Raw genomic sequence first — 21005 nt, 5'->3', positions numbered from 1 at the left:
CCCTACTCCTCGCATTGACATCAATTGATGGGTATCTCCATAGCCCGTTGATTAGCCGCGTCAATGTGAGACTTTCTTTTTTTGTCTTCTCCACACAACCCCTATCATTATATTCTATTCCACCCATAGTGCTACGTCCATGGCTCACGCTCTTGTATTGCGTGAAAGTTGAAAAAGTTTGAGAATACTAAAGTATGAAACAATTGCTTGGCTTGTCATCGGGGTTGTGCATGATGAGAGCATTTTGTGTGATGAAAATGAAGCATAGCCAAACTATATGATTTTTTAGGGATAAGCTTTCTTTGGCCATGTTATTTTGATAAGACATAATTGTTTAGTTAGTATGCTTGAAGTATTATTATTTTTATGTCAATATTAAACTTTTGTCTTGAATCTTTCGGATCTGAACATTCATGCCACAATAAAGAAAATTACGTTGAAAATTATGCTAGGTAGCATTCCACATCAAAAATTCTGTTTTTATCATTTACCTACTCGAGGATGAGCAGGAATTAAGCTTGGGGATGCTTGATACGTCTCCAACGTATCTATAATTTTTTATTGTTCCATGCTAATATATTATCTGTTTTGGATGTTTAATGGGCTTTATTATGCTCTTTTATATTATTTTTGGGACTAACCTATTAACCGAAGGCCCAGTGCAAATTGCTGTTTTTTGCCCATTTCAGTGTTTCGCAGGAAAGGAATATCAAACGGAGTCCAAACAGAACGAAACCTTCGCGAGGATCTTTCTTGGAACAAACGCAATCTAGGAGACTTGGAGTGGACGTCAAGGAAGCAGTGAGGAAGCCATGAGGTAGGAGGGCGTGCCCAGGGGGGTAGGCGCGCCCCCACCCTCGTGAGCCCCTCGCAGCTCCACCGACCTACTTCTTTCGCCTATATATATACACTCTTATACCCTGAAAACATCCAGGGGAGCCACGAAACCACTTTTCCACCGCCACAACCTTTTGTACCCGTGAGATCCCATCATGGGGCCTTTTTCGGCGATCTGCCGAAGGGGGATTCGATCATGGAGGGCTTCTACATCAACACCATAGCCTCTCCGATGATGTGTGAGTAGTTTAACACAGACCTTCGGGTCCATAGTTATTAGCTAGGTGGCTTCTTCTCTCTCTTTGGATCTCAATACAAAGTTCTCCTTGATCTTCTTGGAGATCTATTCGATGTAATTCTTTTGCGGTGTGTTTGTCGAGATCCGATGAATTGTGGGTTTATGATCAAGATTATCTATGAACAATATTTGATTCTTCTCTAAATTCTTATATGCATTATTTAATATCTTTGCAAGTCTCTTCAAATTATCAGTTTGGTTTGGCCTACTAGATTGATCTTTCTTGCAATGGGAGAAGTGCTTAGCTTTGGGTTCAATCTTGCGGTGCTCGATCCCAGTGACAGAAAGGGAAACGACACGTATTATATTGTTGCCATCGAGGATAAAAGGATGGGGTTTATATCATATTGCTTGAGTTTATCCCTCTACATCATGTCATCTTGCCTAATGCGTTACTCTGTTCTTATGAACTTAATACTCTAGATGCATGCTGGATAGCGGTTGATGTGTGGAGTAATAGTAGTAGATGCAGAATCGTTTCGGTCTACTTGACACGGACGTGATGCCTATGTTCATGATCATGCCTAGATATTCTCATAACTATGCGCTTTTCTATCAATTGCTCGGCAGTAATTTGTTCACCCACCGTAATTTATGCTATCTTGAGAGAAGGCACTAGTGAAACCTATGGCCCCCGGGTCTATTTTACATTATATTATTTTCCTATCAACTAGTTATTTCTATCGCCGTTTATTTTGCAATCTTTACTTTCCAATCTATACAACAAAAATACCAAAAATATTTATCTTATTATCTTTATCAGATCTCACTTTTGCAAGTGGCCGTGAAGGGATTGACAACCCCTTTATCGCGTTGGTTGCAAGGTTCTTGATTGTTTGTGCAGGTACTAGGCAATTTGCATGTAGCTCCTACTGGATTGATACCTTGGTTCTCAAAAACTGAGGGAAATACTTACGCTACATTGTCGCATCACCCTTTCCTCTTCAAGGGAAAACCAATGCATGCTCAAGAGGTAGCAATCTATAAACCAAAAATACCAAAAATATTTACTTTACCATTTATCTATCTCTATCATATCTCACTTTTGCAATTAACCGTGAAGGGATTGACAACCCCTTTATCGCGTTGGGTGCAAGTTGTTGATTGTTTGTGCAGGTATTCGGTGACTTGTTCATTGTCTCCTACTGGATTGATACCTTGGTTCTCAAAACTGAGGGAAATACTTACTCTACTTTGCTGCATCATCCTTTCCTCTTCAAGGGAAAAATCAACGCAAGCTCAAGAGGTAGCATGTATCGCCCTAGGTTATGACTGTCACATGATGAATATCATCCAACAAATCACCGATCCAATGCCTACATATTCACATCTCTTACAACCCACACAATCTTCAGTTCTCGGCGCGTGTTCCCCAACCAGCTTTCTCCCCGAGAAAGCCTTCCAGGGAGAGGACCCTGATCACCTTGCCAACGAATTCATTTTCCTACATGTTGTTCTTGCTAAGTTACTACTGCTGCTATTACTATTGTCACTGCTACAAAACCATTGCTATCACTGTTACCGTTACCATTGCAGTTGCTACTACTATAAAAACTATCGTACTACTTTGCTACTGATTACTTTGCTGCAGATAATTAATCTCTAGGTGTGGTTGAATTAACAACCAACTGCTAATACTTACAAATATTCTTTGGCTCCCCTTGTGTCGAATCTATAAATTTGGGTTGAATATTCTACCCTCGAAAACTGTTGCGATCCCCTATACTTGTGGGTTATCAAGACCTTTTTCTGGTGCCGTTGCCGGGGAGCATAGCTATATTTGTTGAGTCACTTGGGATTATTATCAAGTTATCACTATGAAGAATCTAAAGGTCGCTAAGACTAAGATTTTTCCCTCTAAGACGAGGGGAGGTAAGGAACTGCCATCTAGCTCTGCTTTAGATTCACCTTCTGTTATAAGTAAACTTGCAACATCAACACATGCTATCAATTCTGATATGTCGCAAGTTATTGATGATGCTACTTCTGCTATGAATGATATTTATGATGATGATAGTACCTTGCTTGATGATAATGTGCCACTAGGTGAATTTCTTGATGAACAAATTGCTAGAACTAAAGCTTTTGAGAATACTGAAACTGATGAAGAGCTTGAAACTGAAAATCTTGAAACACCTATTAAAACTAGCCCTCCTAGATATGAATTGCCAAAGGTACCGGAAGGTTATGTTATGGGTGAGGAGGCAAATAGAGATATTCTTGCTTGTAAGGATAGAAATGATCTAGAAAAATTATTATGTAAGTATAAAGAAAGATCCTTGAATGCTAAAATGAAACATGATCCTCAGTTTGCTACTTCACCTATCTTTGTTGACGATAAGGATTATGAATTCTCTGTCGACCCAGAGTTGATTACTTCGGTTGAATCTGATCCTTTCCATGGTTATGAAACTGAAACTGTTGTGGCACATCTTACTAAGTTGAATGACACAGCCACCATTTTTGCTCATGATGAGAAAATTCTCTACTATTATATTCTCAAATTATTTCCGTTCTCATTAAAGGGTGATGCTAAATCTTGGTACAATACTCTTGCTCCTGTTGTGTGCGTAGTCCCTAGGATATGATTTATTACTTCTCTAAAAAATATTTTCCTGCTCATAAGAAACAAGCTACCTTACAGGAAATATTTAACTTTGTGAAAATTGAAGAAGAAAGTCTCCCACAAGCTTGGGGAGGCTTCTCCAATTGCTTAATGCTTTGCCTAATCATCCTCTTAAGAAAAATGAAATACTTGATATCTTCTATAATGGACTAACCGATGCTTCTAGGGATTTCCTAGATAGTTGTGTTGTTTGTGTTTTTAGGGAACGAACTTGAGCAAGCTGAAGAATTATTGAATAACATGTTGAAAAATTATGATGATTGGACCCTTCCTGAACCACCGTCTAAACCCACTCCGAAGAAGAGGGGCATCTTATATCCCAGTCCTGAAGATATGCAAGAGGCAAAGAAATCTATGAGAGAAAAAGGTATTAAAGCCGAGGATGTCAAAAATTTACCCCCTATTGAAGAAATACATGGGCTTGATACACCACCACTGCCTAAGGTGGTAGAGGTAAAGTCTCTAATGAAATTCAATGATAATGATAATCCTCGCAATATGCACCCTAGACAATGCCTTTATGAGTTTGAAAATTATATTAGAAAGGAAGATCACTTCAATGCAAATGTTATGAAACAATTGAAATACAATTTTGGTATGATTGCTCGCTTGAGTGACTTGTTATTTAGAATCTCAAATGATGTTATAGGTGTGGGAAAGCATGCTTCTATGGTTCAAACTCAGTTAGAACAAGTTGCTAAATCTCAAAGAGAGTTGTTAGATGAAATGAATAATAATATCAACGATCATGTTGTTAGAGTAATACCTAGAGGAGGTAGAATGACTCAGGAACCACTTTATCCTGAGGGACACCCAAAAAGAATTGAACAAGATTCTCAAAGAGTTAACACTGATACACATAGTCCTTCTAAAAAGAAAAGGAAGAAGAAAAATGATAGGACTTTGCATGCCTCTTGTGAACCTGAAGTAGAAAAACCTCCTGATAATGATAATGAAATTTCTATCTCTGATGCTGAAACCCAATCTGGTAGTGAACACTCACCTTCTGATAATGAAAAAGATAATGATGAGGTTCAAGAAGATACTCAAACAAATAATAACGAACCAGACAATGATGTTGAGATAGAACCAGCATTCGATCTTGATAACCCACAACCCAAGAATAAAAGATATGAGAAAAGAGACTTTGTTGCTAGAAAACACGGTAAGGAAAGAGAACCATGTGTTCAAAAACCTATGCCCTTTCTACCTAACTCAACTAAAAATAAAGATGATGAAGAATTTGAACGCTTTGCTGAAATGCTAAGGCCAGTCTTTTTGCGTACTCGCTTGACTGATATGTTGAAAATGCCTCCTTATGCAAAGTACATGAAAGACATCATCACAAATAAGAGAAAAATACCGGAAGCTGAAATCTCCACCATGCTTGCTAATTATACTTTTAAAGATGGAGTGCCTAAAAAACCTGGAGATCCGGGAATACCAACTATACCTTGCTCCATCAAAAGAAATTATGTGAAAACTGCTTTATGTGATTTAGGAGCTGGTGTTAGTGTTATGTCTTTCTCTTTATATAAAAGACTTGATTTGAATAAGCTCACACCTACTGAAATATCCTTGCAAATGGCTGACAAATCAACTGCCATACCTATCGGTATTTGTGAGGATGTGCCCGTTGTTGTTGTTGCTAATGTTACTATTTTGACTGACTTTGTTATACTTCAGATGCCCGAGGACGACAACATGTCGATTATTCTTGGTAGACCCTTCTTGAATACTGCAGGGGCTGTTATTGATTGCAATAAAAGCAAGGTCACTTTTCATATCAATGGTAATGAGCATACGGTGCACTTTCCGAAGAAACAATTCCAAGTGAATGGTATTAATGTTATTGAAAAATCTCCGACAATCACTATTGGAAGTTTTAAACTACCTCTACCTACTGTTAAAAAGAAATATGAAATGCTTATTGTTGGGGACATTCATATCCCCGTTGAGGTAACTTAGTGGTTTAGGAAAGTTCTTCGGTTTCATGCTAAACGAAAGTGGTTGTTAATAAGACATGATCAACCTTATTAATGGATCATTTTTTAGAGGTATGAAGTTGATGAATTTAGTGAGCACTACCTTCTGTCCCTACCTTTTATTTTCTGTTTTTATTAGTTATATAAAATAAAATGCCATGTTTTGTCTGTTTTCTGAATTTCCCATGCAATAAAAAATGACCCATAAATAAAAGTTCTCATAATGCTCTGAAAATATAATGCAATTTTTTTCTAAATATTTAAGAATTTTTGGTGCAAATTACATCAGAGGGAGGTGCACCAGGTGGGCACAACCCACCTGGACGCGCCAGGACCCCCAGACGCGCCCTGGTGGGTTGTGGTCCCCATGTGGGCCCCTTCACTTAATTCTTCATCCCACATCACCACCTACCTCCAGAAAAAAACATCATTGCTCTCTCTCTCTCTCGTGTTCTTGCTCTCAAACCCGCGGATTTCGACCTCTTTGCTCGAAGCTCCGTTTCCGAAACTGTTTCGGGGGATTGTTGCTTGGTATGTGACTCCTCCGTTTGTCCAATTAGTTTTTGCTTTAGTTGTTTATATTTTGAATAATTAGCTACTCTTGGTGCTGCTATAGATGAGCTTGCATGTTGAATTCTTAGAGTTCTAAGTAGTTTGAATGCTTGCTATGGCCTCTATGCATACCTATGAGTAGTTGCTATCAATCTTGTAAAGTTTTGTTGAGAAAATTTTGTGGACTAAAAATTTCAGAATTTTGTTCATAGGAAAAAGATGAGTATCTTTAGGAAGTTTGCTTCCAAGAAGAACTCCAAGGGAGTTATTTGGGAGTCATCTGACAGTGATCTCCATACTCGGAGAATGGCGGAGGTACGACCATGCGAATGGCCGCATAACCCGTTCATGGAAGGGGTCGGAATCCTTCAAGAGTTTACACAATATGCTGCTAATGCTGGCCTCACCGACATCATCGCAGCTGAATGTGAACAGTATCATCTCCTCACAAATTCCTTTGTGCAAAGTTTTCATTTCCTTCCTAAGAATAATCCCCCTGAGGTGCAGTTTAATTTGTATGCTAAAACCCGTCAGATACCACTTACTGAATTTTGTGATATTTGCATGATCCCTTCTGATGGGAGTTTAGTAGAACCTAGGCCTGCAGAGTTCAAAGGCTTTTATCGTACTCTATCCGTAGGGGATGAGAGAGGGGTTTCGAGTGTCACCGCCACTAGCCTACATTTTCCTGCCATGCATTATTTTGATTTACTCATTGCGAAGTGTTTGCTTGCTAGAGAGAAGTTAGGTGCACTCAGTGCTCCAGACTTTGTTGTTTTACGTCGCGTGCTTTACGGCGACAACACTTATAACTTGGGAGCTATTGTGTCACATCGCCTCCACATTAACAGATCCAAGGGAAAGATACATGGTGGTATTTACGCTACTCGCTTAGCAACTCGCTTTAACATTCAGATATGCCAGGATGATTATCCTTTGCCTAAGGTTTACCTAGATCACGCGGCTATGGAACACCACCAGTTTATTGTTGGTGATTACACTAACATTCCTGGGACAGGGCAATTCGGCGCCCGAGCCCAGCTGAGCCCGATATCATCGCCTTCCATTCGTAGCTTGGGATCCGTGAAAAGCGGACTGTCAGCACTGTGCAAGTCATTTAGAAATTGGGCGACGACGCGGTATACAGACAGAACAGTACGTCATACGTGGGACCGAGGGAAACGGAAGGGGTGACGGATCCATGCGTGTGGTCTGGTCCGTGGACCAGAACGTTGATGAATTTCCCGATCCGTGTTCCAGCCCAGCGCGGTGTAGTTGATTCTGGAAGATGGTCTGCTTCTCCCGCCCCCCGTCTATAGAGAAGCAGAGAGACGGGGGGAAATCCTGCGGCGGCACGCGACCTTCGCTGGCGGTGTCCAGGCAGGAGATGGAGGTATCTGGGATGGAGGTCCTACTCGACGGTGTCGACATGTTAGTTGGACCAGATCTACGTTTCGTGTGAGCAATTTTGGTTATATGGCGATTGACTGGGCATGGCTGCCGCCGCCATATCTTTCTTAGATTTTCATTGCGTGAGGAGTTTGCCGATAGTCATGAGCAGCCAGATCCGGTCCCTCTTGCGTTGTTAGCGAGTCCCGCAGTTGGAGGTGCGGCTCCACCGGATTCGAATGTGGGGTCTAGGTGTGCTCAACATATCGTCGGCGACGTCAATAGCAGGACACGAGCTAGGATGCGGCAGTGGCGTGACTCTTCACCGACAAGGTCTGCTCAGTGGATTGACCGTATCAACCCACAGGCACCTGGATGGACTAAAAAGGTATGAAAAATGATTTTTTGCATTGTTTTGTGAATTCTGTTCATGTGTGAATTCAATCCATGGGTCATTTGCATTATTTAGCTGGATTCACACGAAATCTTCGTGGAACCAATGAAGTGAAAAAATGTCTGCTCTGGAGAATCTAAAAAAATGGGCGTCGAGTACCACCATGTATGCATTCCCCTTGTTCAGAAACTGAATGTTGGTTGAACTGAAACTATTGTGTACATAACTGATAAAATTTAAAACCTAGATAAAAGGAACTACCTTGGTGAATTTCAGGTTGAGGCTAGGGAGTGCACTGCTAGACCGGGCACCATGCCCTTCCCGAATGAGCGCTATGGAACTGTCTATTTGAAAGTACATAGAGGAACCAACCAAGAGTGTAATAAGGCTTGATCTAGGACTGGCTTTTGATTCTTTGGGTGAAGAGGTTGGACGCTTGGTAATTGAAATGACATCATACAATGTAACAGAGAAGGAGAAGATGAAGATGAAGGAAATATGCCCTAGAGGCAATAAAAAAGTTGTTATTTATATTTCCTTATATCATGATAAATGTTTATTATTCATGCTAGAATTGTATTAACCGGAAACTTAGTACATGTGTGAATACATAGACAAACAGCGTGTCACTAGTATGCCTCTACTTGACTAGCTCGTTGAATCGAAGATGGTTAAGTTTCCTAGCCATAGACATGAGTTGTCATTTGATTAACGGGATCACATCATTAGAGAATGATGTGATTGACTTGACCCATTCCGTTAGCTTAGCACTTGATCGTTTAGTATATTGTTATTGCTTTCTTCATGACTTATACATGTTCCTATGACTATGAGATTATGCAACTCCCGAATACCAGAGGAACACTTTGTGTGCTACCAAACATCACAACGTAACTGGGTGATTATAAAGGTGCTCTAAAGGTGTCTCCGATGGTACTTGTTGACTTGGCATAGGTCGAAATTAGGATTTGTCACTCCGATTGTCGGAGAGGTATCTCTGGGTCCTCTCGGTAATGCACATCACTATAAGCCTTGCAAGCAATGTGACTAATGAGTTAGTTGCGGGATGATGCATTACGGAACGAGTAAAGGGACTTGCCGGTAACGAGATTGAACTAGGTATTGAGATACCGACGATCGAATCTCGGGCAAGTAACATACCAATGACAAAGGGAACAACGTATGTCGTTATGTGGTTTGACCGATAAAGATCTTCGTAGAATATGTGGGAGCCAATATGAACATCCGCTATTGGTCATTGACCAGAGACGTGTCTCGGTCATGTCTACATAGTTCTCGAACCCGTAGGGTCCGCACGCTTAACGTTCGGTGACGATCAGTATTATGACTTTATGTGTTTTGATGTACCGAAGATAGTTCGGAGTCCCGGATGTGATCACGGACATGACGAGGAGTCTCGAAATGGTTGAGACATAAAGATTGATATATTGGACGGCTATATTCGGACACCCGAAGTGTTCCGGGTGATTTCGAAGAAAACCAGAGTGCCGGAGGGTTACCGGAACCCCCCCGGGAGAACTAATGGGCCACATGGGCCTTAGTGGAGAGAGAGAGGGCCGGCAGGGCAGGCCGCGTGCCCCCTCCCCCTCTGGTCCGAATTGGACTAGGGAAGGGGGGCGGCGCCCCCCTTTCCTTCTCCCTCTCCTCCTTCCTTTCCCCCTCCTAGTAGGAGTAGGAAAGGGAGTCCTACTCCTACTAGGAGGAGGCCTCCTCCTCTCCTGGCGCGCCCCAAGGGCAGGCCGGCCTCCCCCCTTGCTCCTTTATATACGGGGGCAGGGGGCACCCTAGGACACACAAGTTGATTGTTTCCAGCCGTGTGCAGTGCCCCCCTCCACCATAATCCACTGCGGTCATATCATCGTAGTGCTTAGGCGAAGCCCTGCGCCGATAGCTTCATCATCACCATCATCACGCCGTCGTGCTGACGAAGCTCTCCCTCGACACTCTCCTAGATCGTGAGTTCGTCGGATGTCACCGAGCTGAACGTGTGCAGATCGCGGAGGTGTCGTACTTTCGGTAGTAGGATCGGTCGATCGTGAACACGTACGACTACATCAACCGCGTTGTCATAACGCTTCCGCTTACGATCTACGAGGGTACATGGACAACACTCTCCCCTCTTGTTGCTATGCATCACCATGATCTTGCGTGTGCGTAGGAATTTTTTTGAAATTACTACGTTCCCCAACAGTGGCATCCGAGCTAGGTTTATGCGTAGATGTTATATGCACGAGTAGAACACAAGTGAGTTGTGGGCGATAATAGTCATACTGCTTACCAGCATGTCATACTTTGATTCGGCGGTATTGTTGGATGAAGCGGCCCGGACCGACATTACGTGTACGCTTACGCGAGACTGGTTCTACCGACGTGCTTTGCACACATGTGGTTGGCGGGTGTCAGTTTCTCCAACTTTAGTTGAATCGAGTGTGGCTATGCCCGGTCCTTGTTGAAGGTTAAAACAACACATACTTGATGAAAAATTGTTGTGGTTTTTGATGCGTAGGTAAGAACTGTTCTTGCTCAGCCCGTAGCAGCCATGTAAAACTTGCAACAACAAAGTAGAGGACGTCTAACTTGTTTTTGCAGGGCATGTTGTGATGTGATATGGTCAAGACATGATGCTAAATTTTATTGTATGAGATGATCATGTTTTGTAACGGAGTTATCGGCAACTGGCAGGAGCCATATGGTTGTCGCTTTATTGTATGAAATGCAATCGCCATGTAATTGCTTTACTTTATCACTAAGCGGTAGCGATAGTCATAGAACCAATAGTTAGCGAGATGACAACGATGCTACGATGGAGATCAAGGTGTCGCGCCAGTGACGATGGTGATCATGATAGTGCTTTGGGGATGGAGATCAAAGGCACAAGATGATGATGGCCATATCATATCACTTATATTGATTGCATGTGATGTTTATCCTTTATGCATCTTATTTTGCTTAGTTCGATGGTAGCATTACAAGATGATCTCTCACTAAATTTCAAGGTACAAGTGTTCTCCCTGAGTATGCACCGTTGTGAAAGTTCGTCATGCCGAGACACCACGTGATGATCGGGTGTGATAAGCTCTATGTTCACATACAACGGGTGCAAGCCAGTTTTGCACACGCAGAATACTCGGGTTAAACTTGACGAGCGTAGCATATGCAGATATGGCCTTGGAACACTGAGACCGAAAGGTCGAGCGTGAATCATATAGTAGATATGATCAACATAGTGATGTTCACCATTGAAAACTACTCCATCTCACGTGATGATCGGACATGGTTTAGTTGATTTGGATCACGTGATCACTTAGATGATTAGAGGGATGTCTATCTAAGTGGGAGTTCTTAAGTAATTTGATTAATTGAACTTTAATTTATCATGAACTTAGTACCTGATAGTATTTTGCATGTCTATGTTATTGTAGATAGATGGTCCATGCTATTGTTCTATTGAATTTTAATGTGTTCCTAGAGAAAGCTAAGTTGAAAGATGATGGTAGCAACTACACGGACTGGGTCCGTAACTTGTGGATTATCCTCATTTCTGCACAGAAGAATTACGTCCTGGAAGCACCGCTAGGTGCCAAACCCGCTGCAGGAGCAACGCGAGATGTTATGAACGTCTGGCAGAGCAAAGCTGATGACTACTCGATAGTTCAGTGTGCCATGCTTTACGGCTTAGAACCGGGACTTCAACGACGTTTTGAACGTCATGGAGCATATGAGATGTTCCAGGAGTTGAAGTTAATATTTCAAGCAAATGCCCAGATTGAGAGATATGAAGTCTCCAATAAGTTCTACAGCTGCAAGATGGAGGAGAACAGTTCTGTCAGTGAACATATACTCAAAATGTCTGGGTATAATAATCAGTTGATTCAACTGGGAGTTAATCTTCCTGATGATAGTGTCATTGACAGAATTCTTCAATCACTGCCACCAAGCTACAAGAGCTTCGTGATGAACTATAACATGCAAGGGATGGATAAGACAATTCCCGAGCTCTTCGCAATGCTAAAGGCTGCGGAGGTGGAAATCAAGAAGGAGCATCAAGTGTTGATGGTCAACAAGACCACGAGTTTCAAGAAAAAGGGTAAAGGGAAGAAGGAGAACTTCAAGAAGAACGGCAAGCAAGTTGCTGCTCAAGTGAAGAAGCCCAAGTCTGGACCTAAGCCTGAGACTGAGTGCTTCTACTGCAAAGGGACTGGTCACTGGAAGCGGAACTGCCCCAAGTATTTGGCGGATAAGAAGGATGGCAAGGTGAACAAAGGTATATGTGATATACATGTTATTGATGTGTACCTTACTAATGCTCGCAGTAGCTCCTAGGTATTTGATACTGGTTCTGTTGCTAATATTTGCAACTCGAAACAGGGACTATGGATTAAGCGAAGATTGGCTAAGGACAAGGTGACGATGCGTGTGGGAAATGGTTCCAAAGTTGATGTGATCGCGGTCGGCACGCTACCTCTACATCTACCTTCGGGATTAGTTTTAGACCTGAATAATTCTTATTTGGTGCCAGCGTTAAGCATGAACATTATATCTGGATCTTGTTTGATGCGAGACGGTTATTCATTTAAATCTGAGAATAATGGTTGTTCTATTTATATGAGTAATATCTTTTATGGTCATGCACCCTTGAAGAGTGGTCTATTTTTATTGAATCTCGATAGTAGTGATACACATATTCATAATATTGAAGCCAAAAGATGCAGAGTTGATAATGATAGTGCAACTTATTTGTGGCACTGCCGTTTGGGTCATATTGGTGTAAAGCGCATGAAGAAACTCCATTCTGATGGACTTTTGGAATCACTTGATTATGAATCACTTGGTACTTGCGAACCATGCCTCATGGGCAAGATGACTAAAACTCTGTTCTCCGGAACAATGGAGCGAGCAACAGATTTGTTGGAAATCATACATACTGATGTATGTGGTCCGATGAATGTTGAGGCACGCGGCGGGTATCGTTATTTTCTCACCTTCACAGATGATTTGAGCAGATATGGGTATATCTACTTGATGAAGCATAAGTCTGAAACATGAAAAGTTCAAAGAATTTCAGAGTGAAGTGGAAAATCATCGTAACAAGAAAATAAAGTTTCTACGATCTGATCATGGAGGAGAATATTTGAGTTACGAGTTTGGTCTTCATTTGAAACAATGCGGAATAGTTTCGCAACTCACGCCACCCGGAACACCACCGTGCAATGGTGTGTCCGAACGTCGTAATCATACTTTACTAGATATGGTGCGATCTATGATGTCTCTTACTGATTTACCGCTATCGTTTTGGAGTTATGCTTTAGAGACGGCTGCATTCACGTTAAATAGGGCACCATCTAAATCCGTTGAGACGACACCTTATGAACTGTGGTTTGCCAAGAAACCAAAGTTGTCGTTTCTTAAATTTTAGGGCTGCGATGCTTATGTGAAAAAGCTTCAACCTGATAAGCTCGAACCCAAATCGAAGAAATGTGTCTTCATAGGATACCCAAAGGAGACTGTTGGGTACACCTTCTATCACAGATCCGAAGGCAAGACATTCGTTGCTAAGAATGGATCCTTTCTAGAGAAGGAGTTTCTCTCGAAAGAAGTGAGTGCGAGGAAAGTAGAACTTGATGAGGTAACTATACCTGCTCACTTATTGGAAAGTAGTTCATCATAGAAATCTGTTCCTGTGACTCCTACACCAATTAGTGAGGAAGCTAATGATGATGATCATGTAACTTCAGATCAAGTTACTGCCGAACCTCGTAGGTCAACCAGAGTAAGATCCGCACCAGAGTGGTACGGTAATCCTGTTCTGGAGGTCATGTTACTTGACCATGACGAACCTACGAACTATGAGGAAGCGATGATGAGCCCAGATTCCGCGAAATGACTTGAGGCCATGAAATCTGAGATGGGATCCATGTATGAGAACAAAGTGTGGACTTTGGTTGACTTGCCCGATGATCGGCAATCCATCGAGAATAAATGGATCTTCAAGAAGAAGACTGACGCTGATGGTAATGTCACTGTCTACAAAGCTCGACTTGTTGCGAAAGGTTTTCGACAAGTTCAAGGAGTTGACTATGATGAAAACCTCTCGCCCGTAGCGATGCTTAAGTCCGTCCGAATCATGTTAGCAATTGCTGCATTTTATGATTATGAAATTTGCAAATGGATGTAAAGACTGCATTCCTGAATGGATTTCTGGAAGAAGAGTTGTATATGATGCAACCTGAAGGTTTTATCGATCCAAAGGATGATAATAAAGTGTGCAAGCTCCAACGATCCATTTATGGACTGGTGCAAGCATCTCGGAGTTGGAATAAACATTTTGATAGTGTGATCAAAGCATGTGGTTTTATACAGACTTTTGGAGAAGCCTGTATTTACAAGAAAGTGAGTGGGAGCTCTGTAGCATTTCTAATATCATATGTGGATGGCATATTGTTGATTGGAAATGATATAGAATTTCCGAATAGCATAAAATGATACTTGAACAAGAGTTTTTCAATGAAAGACCTTGGTGAAGCTGCTTATATATTGGGCATCAAGATCTATAGAGATAGATCAAGACGCTTAATTGGACTTTCACAAAGAACATACCTTGATAAAGTTTTGAAAAAGTTCAAAATGGATCAAGCAAAGAAAGGGTTCTTGCCTGTGTTACAAGATGTGAAGTTGAGTCAGACTCAATGCCCAACCACTACAGAAGATAGAGAGAAAATGAAAGGTGTTCCCTATGCTTCAGCCATAGGCTCTATCATGTATGCAATGTTGTGTACCACACCTGATGTGTGCCTTGCTATCAGTTTAGCAGGGAGGTACGAAAGTAATCCAGGAGTGGATCACTAGACAACGTTCAAGAACATCCTGAAATACCTGAAAAGGACTAAGGATATGTTTCTCGTTTATGGAGGTGACAAAGAGCTCGTCGTAAATGGTTACGTCGATGCAAGCTTTGACACTGGTCCAGATGACTCTAAGTCACAAACCGGATACATGTTTATATTGAACGGTGGAGCTGTCAGTTGGTGCAGTTCTAAGCAAAGCGTCGTGGCGGGATCTACGTGTGAAGCAGAGTACATAGCTGCTTCAGAAGGAGCAAATGAAGGAGTCTAGATGAAGGAATTCATATCCGATCTAGGTGCCATACCTAGTGCATCGGGTCCAATGAAAATCTTTTGTGACAATACTGGTGCAATTGCCTTGGCAAAGGAATCCAAATTTCATAAGAGAACCAAGCACATCAAGAGATGCTTCAATTCCATCCGCGATCAAGTCAAGGAGGGAGACATAGAGATTTGCAAGATACATACGGATCTGAATGTTGCAGACCCGTTGACTAAGCCTCTCTTACGAGGAAAACATGATCAGCACCAAGACTCCATGGGTGTTAGAATCATTACTGTGTAATCTAGATTATTGACTCTAGTGCAAGTGGGAGACTGAAGGAAATATGCCCTAGAGGCAATAAAAAAGTTGTTATTTATATTTCTTTATATCATGATAAATGTTTATTATTCATGCTAGAATTGTATTAACCAGAAACTTAGTACATGTGTGAATACATAGACAAATAGAGTGTCACCAGTATGCCTCTACTTGGCTAGCTCGTTGAATCAAAGATGGTTAAGTTTCCTAGCCATGGACATGAGTTGTCATTTGATTAACGGGATCACATCATTAGGAGAATGATGTGATTGACTTGACCCATTCCGTTAGCTTAACACTTGATCGTTCAGTATATTGCTATTGCTTTCTTCATGACTTATACATGTTCCTATGACTATGAGATTATGCAACTCCCGAATACCGGAGGAACACTTTGTGTGCTACCAAACGTCACAACGTAACTGGGTGATTATAAAGGTGCTCTACAGGTGTCTCCGATGGTACTTGTTGAGTTGGCATAGATCAATATTAGGATTTGTCACTCCGATTGTCGGAGAGGTATCTCTGGGCCCTCTCGGTAACACACATCACTATAAGCCTTGCAAGCAATGTGACTAATGAGTTAGTTGCGGGATGATGCATTACGGAACAAGTAAAGAGACTTGCCGGTAACGAGATTGAACTAGGTATTGAGATACCGATGATCGAATCTCGGGCAAGTAACATACCAATGACAAAGGGAACAACGTATGTTGTTATGTGGTTTGACCGATAAATATCTTCGTAGAATATGTGGGAGCCAATATGAACATTCAGGTTCCGCTATTGGTTATTGACCGGAGATGTGTCTCGGTCATGTCTACATAGTTCTCGAACCCGTAGGGTCCGCACGCTTAACGTTCGGGGACGATCGGTATTATGAGTTTATGTGTTTTGATGTACCGAAGATAGTTTGGAGTCCCGGATGTGATCACGGACATGACGAGGAGTCTCGAAATGGTCGAGACATAAAGATTGATATATTGGACGGCTATATTCGGACACCCGAAGTGTTCCGGGTGATTTCGGAGAAAACCGGAGTGCCGGAGGTTTACCGGACCCCCCCCCCCCCCCGAGAACTAATGGGCCACATGGGCCTTAGTAGAGAGAGAGAGGGACGGCCAGGGAAGGCCGCGCGCCCCCTCCCCCTCTGGTCCGAATTGGACTAGGGAAGGGGGGCGGCGCCCCCCTTTCCTTCTCCCTCTCCTTCTTCCTTTCCCCCCTCCTAGTAGGAGTAGGAAAGGGGAGTCCTACTCCTACTAGGAGGAGGACTCCTCCTCTCCTGGCGCGCCCCAAGGGCCGGCCAGCCTCCCCCTTGCTCCTTTATATACGGGGGCAGGGGCACCCTAGGACACACAAGTTGATTGTTTCCAGCCGTGTGTGGTGCCCCCCTCCACTATAATCCACCTCGGTCATATCGTCGTAGTGCTTAGGCGAAGCCCTGCGCCAGTAGCTTCATCATCACCGTCATCACGACGTTGTGCTGACGAAGCTCTCCCTCGACACTTTGCTGGATCGTGAGTTTGTCAGACATCACCGAGCTGAATGTGTGCAGATCGCGGAGGTGCTGTACTTTCGGTACTAGGATCGGTCGATCCTGAAGACGTACGACTACATCAACCGCGTTTTCATAACGCTTCCGCTTACGGTCTACGAGGGTACGCGGACGACACTCTCCCCTCTCGTTGATATGCATCACCATGATCTTGCATGTGCGTAGGATTTCTTTTGAAATTACTACGTTCCCCAACAGAAGACGTATGTCACCATTACAATAATGCGGCAAAAAGAGAGAAATGGAGCAGGGTTGAGTATGAGGGGAACATAAGCGAAGACCAAACAGAGTACACTTGTGAATATGGTCAACTCAAGCACACAAGGATGTTGTGCAGTCATATTCTTAGGTTAATTGCTAGTCCCAAATTCATTATAAGTTGAAATTAACATATTTTCCATTGCATACGGAATTTATAAAGTTGTTCCGGTGGTTCAGGTCATGGAGATACTGCATGTGGAGGATATACCTGCTAAGCATATATTGAAGCGGTGGACCAAAGACGGAAGGGACATATGAAAGCACAAGTGCTCCCTGGGTGCTTTTGGTAATTAATGTCAACATATCTCTTGTTGGACTAATGTTTTCATCTAGTGTATTTCAGACAAGTTCGACAGATGGAGTGGCGTGGACAAGAGGATGTGGAACCCCTTCAAGATGCTAAGGACAAAGGATTAGCTCAAGCTCAAAAGCTCAAGACTCTACATTTTACTTTTAGTGATCCAAGATCACATTGAGTCCATAGGAAAGCCAATACTATTAAAAGGGGGTGAGGTGTTGTTTAATGGCTTACTTGCTCAAAGTGCTTAGTGATATGCTCCAAAACCCTCAACCACTTTCTCATATCCACATATGTCCCAAACCAAAAGTCAAACTCGGCCCGACCAAAACTTTCTATCCGGCGCCACCGAGTTCATTTGACATAGCCACTGCCACAAACCCTAATCAATTCGGTCTCACCGATGGAATCCCGGTCTCATCGAGATGGGCTTGCAAACTCTCTGATGCCTGTTGCATTTATTTCGGTCCCACCAAGATTTGTAATCGGTCTCATCGAGTTTGCTTGACCAACTCTCTGGTTAGCTGTTTACCAAAATTGGTCCCACCGAGTTTGTGTAATCGGTCAAACCGAGATGAGGTTTTACCCTAACCCTAGCACATCGGTCCCACCGAGTTGATAATATCGGTCCCACCGAAATTCCTAACGGTCACATTATGAACTGAATCGGTCTGACCGAGTTTTCTAATTCGGTCCCACCGAGTTTGGTGAATTGTGTGTAACGGTTAGATTTTGTGTGGAGGCTATATATACCCCTCCACCCACTCTTCATTCGTGAGGAGAGCCATCAGAACATGCCTACACTTCCAGCATACATTTTTTGAGAGAGAACCACCTACTCATGTGTTGAGGTCAAGATATTGCATTCCAACCATATGAATCTTGATCAGCCTTCTCCAACTTGCTTTCCAGGCAAATCATCTTTCCACCAAATCCAAATCTGTGAGAGAGAGTTGAGTGTTGGGGAGACTATCATTTGAAGCACAAGAGCAAGGAGTTCATCATCAACACACCATCTATTACCTTTTGGAGAGTGGTGTCTCCTAGATTGGTTAGGTGTCACTTGGGAGCCTCCGTCAAGATTGTGGAGTTGAACCAAGGAGTTTGTACAGGCAAGGAGATCGCCTACTTCGTGAAGATCTACCCTAGTGAGGCAAGTCCTTCGTGGGCGATGGCCATGGTGGGACAGACAAGGTTGCTTCTTCGTGGACCCTTCGTGGGTGGAGCCCTCCGTGGACTCGCGCAACCGTTACCCTTCGTGGGTTGAAGTCTCCATCAACGTGGATGTACAATACACCACCTATCAGAACCACGCCAAAAATCTCTGTGTCTCCAATTGCGTTTGCACACTCCAATCCCATCCCTTTACATTCTTGCAAAGTGCATGCTTTACTTTCCGCTGCTCATATACTCTTGTCATGCTTGCTTGATATGTATTGTGAATGTTTAAACTTGTGCTAAAACTCTACCTCAACTTGAAGAAAATAAAAACTGCAACTTTTTCTTGTTAAAAGTCTATTCACCCCCCTCTAGACACCTCTTCTCGATCCTTTAAACATACTTCCAGAGCATCTGGTTCAGTACCAGAGAGATAATTCAGTTAACCTGTCATTCACATGTAGGCACTCTACCCTTTACTTGAAATTGATGGAGGTGGTGAGGCTGGGTGACTGCAGTGCAGAAGCTTTCAATCACATATTTGGCGGTCTTGATGCTCTTTTGGTCAGCGGCGCACCTTTTGCAGAGAGAAGGGATGGCCTGGGGTTTGAGGACCGCATGGGTGAATTGGCTCCCGTTAATTTGCCTGGCAATGGAGAGATTGCATATGTTGGAGGCGAATATGTTGACAAAGGCATCAGTAATGGAAACTCTGGGAGTGTCAATGCTCTCCATGGCCTAACAGCTCCTGAGAAGCAAAGGGTGGTCGGTAGGCCGACAAATAGCAGGGATAAGGCCCCATACCATACGAGGGTCTGAGTAAGCGCACAAAATTCTGCAGCACATGTAGACGCGAGGGGCATAAACGAACAACTTGCCCTGAGACAGGAGATGCACCAAAGAAGCCACGGAAGGTGTAAGAATTGTTGTATGGAAGGCCACAACCATACAACGTGCACAAGGCGCATGGGTGTACTGTAATATTTGTATTCTTATAGTTTTCTAGAATGTACTGTAATATTTGTATTTGCGAGGGTTTTCTAGTGTGTTTTTGTTAGCACTTGCTCCACGCTCGTTCCTCAATTCATGAGGCACTATATGTTGGTGTGAAGAGCAAGTTTGACGGTCATTTTGTAATAAGATGGTTGTTTAGCCCGTGAACTGGATATATTTGCTACGCCTGGGTGGATGCTTCAGGCTTTTAACTAAATCTTGTTTCTCCTGTGATCACTCATAGAGGATGATTGCTTGTGCTGATGCTTTGTATGATTAGTGGTGTCCTGGTGACACCTGTCCAGCATGCATAGATGATGTTGCCGTGGGCGCGCGTCCAACTCCAAATTTGGAGTAAATGCAAGAGCTGCGTACGCAGTTTGGGTACCAATGGCGCCATCCTCTGTTGTATCCGCTTGGAGTGGAACAACAAGGAGGTCGGGAGGTAGTCGCTCAGACGGCAATCAACAAGTTCAGGTTACCAATTTCTGCTGTTGTACCTATTTTTTTGCTGCTCAACCTTATAATATAGAAATCCTAAATCCTCCGATTGTTGCAGCAATCCCGTTCTTCATGCATTGGGACAGCTTCGAGCGCTTGGAGTGCAACACATCTGCCGGCTCATAGAGGTGACGGAGTAGCCGTGGTACAGTCTGAACTTCAGTTTGCACTTTTCTTTTTTGTGTTCTACTAGGATTAGGCATTTTTCTTTTCTGACAAGAAATGATGAATCCATTAGCAGGGAGAGGTGGTCCAGCTAGAAATCTTCAGGTCCGTTGTACTGAAGCAAGAAGTGGGCGAAGGAGATGGGTAAGACTACGGTGAAGAAGGGTTCGGGGATCACTTGTAGAAGCGATGCCCGACCCATTTCCCCGCCCCTGCGACGTTGGTCTCCACCTTCGTCGTGCACAAATGGCTGCCGGCGTGTCGCTAGGTGTGGAAGATGAGAGGAAATTGGGATCTTTTGGGTTGGATGCGGCTGGACGAGGAAGAGTAGAAGGCAGTTGGGTACATTAAAGCCAGCTCGTCTTCGTGCCGTTTGGAGGTCGTCCGCTCACCAGCTCAGGGCGGCTCAGATAAGAGGATGAGCCGTGGGGAGACAACCTGTTCCGCCACTCCACCATGACGCGTCGTCGCAATGGTTGCCCTCCAACGTCTAAGTGGGAAAAAAGAAATACTACAATAGAATACAGGTGGTGGCGCGGATCCTTAT

The 21005-nt window shown here is 43.1% G+C and overlaps 1 pseudogene; it reads left to right on the top strand.

Moving 5' to 3' along the window:
- Nucleotides 1-7586: 7586 nt before the first annotated feature.
- On the top strand, nt 7587-19622 carry LOC141030067 (uncharacterized; annotated as a pseudogene).
- Nucleotides 19623-21005: the final 1383 nt, after the last annotated feature.

The sequence above is a fragment of the Aegilops tauschii genome, chromosome 1, assembly GCF_002575655.3.
Source record: "Aegilops tauschii subsp. strangulata cultivar AL8/78 chromosome 1, Aet v6.0, whole genome shotgun sequence".
NCBI classification, from domain to species: Eukaryota; Viridiplantae; Streptophyta; class Magnoliopsida; order Poales; family Poaceae; genus Aegilops; species Aegilops tauschii.
This window is presented reverse-complemented; position numbering and strand designations above follow the sequence as displayed.